This window comes from Nelumbo nucifera, chromosome 2 (genome assembly GCF_055504915.1).
Source record: "Nelumbo nucifera cultivar China Antique chromosome 2, China Antique-T2T, whole genome shotgun sequence".
Lineage (NCBI taxonomy): Eukaryota > Viridiplantae > Streptophyta > Magnoliopsida > Proteales > Nelumbonaceae > Nelumbo > Nelumbo nucifera.
The window spans coordinates 56239911-56240426 of NC_142650.1; positions in this window are offsets into that span (position 1 = coordinate 56239911).

The following is a 516-nucleotide window of genomic DNA, read 5'->3' on the forward strand; positions in this document are numbered from 1 at the left end:
GTGAGTATTCTTATCTTGCATTCTGTTTTTGCAAACCCCAAGATGACCTAAACAAGCAGCTAAATAGCTTTAAGTTATAGAACTGCGTACTAACTGTTAATTTCTTTTTTCCTGCTCTTTCTTTCCTTTGTTTTTTTCTTTGGCGTTCAATTTGACCTCTGTTTTAGTTTCATATGTAAACAATATAATCATCGGCAAAATAGGCTTGAAATTTACTGGCATAAAAAAGATTGAGGAGATAAAGGTATATGCTAGAAGGCACTCTAAGGTGGTATTTGATGATACTGAACTCTGATATCTGAAAAGCACAAAAGTTCTGAGAACATTCTGATCACTCTATGGTGGCCTTCGTTGCATTGCAATTCATTCAAGTTGGCTTCATTGTTAAGGTGCTTCTTGATTAGGATGAATAGGGATAAAGCACAATAAGAGGGATCTTTGCATGTACTTGAGAATGGCATGTGTGGTGCTGCAACGCATCCAACTTCTTTGTTTTGCCTAAAGAGAAGTTGGTTC